We start from the raw sequence: 520 nt of genomic DNA, 5'->3' as shown, positions 1-520 counted from the left end.
ACAAATGCATGATAACTTTACTAGACCAAATCTGAAATCATCCCCTGCTGTTGTATGTCATTTTTGTTGCAAAAAAGGACATATGGTTTTCAACTGTAAACTGAAAAAACTTGCCAACAGAGGATGGAAACAAATTTAGAAAGTTAAGAAACAAGCATTTGAAACTAACCCCCTAGGACCCAATTTGAATTGGGTACCTAAATTCAAAACTTGAATCACTTTTTACAGATATGTTTGGCATCCAGGAATCAATCATGGTATCTGGACAGTGGATGCTTCAAGCATATGACTGGAGACAAGTCAATGTTCTTGTCTTTGAACTTAAAGGAATGAGGCTTTGTCAAATATGGTGACAATAACAAAGGGAAAATTCTAGGCTTTGGAGACATCAGAAACAAATCATCTACAGTGATTAAAGATGTTCTATATGTCAAGGATCTAAAGCACGACTTGTTAAGTATCAGCCAGCTGTGTGACAAGGGATTCCAGGTACATTTTACCTCTATGTGTTGCACACTTG

Source organism: Cicer arietinum, chromosome 6 (genome assembly GCF_000331145.2).
Source record: "Cicer arietinum cultivar CDC Frontier isolate Library 1 chromosome 6, Cicar.CDCFrontier_v2.0, whole genome shotgun sequence".
In the NCBI taxonomy this organism is placed as follows: Eukaryota; Viridiplantae; Streptophyta; class Magnoliopsida; order Fabales; family Fabaceae; genus Cicer; species Cicer arietinum.
This window is presented reverse-complemented; position numbering follows the sequence as displayed.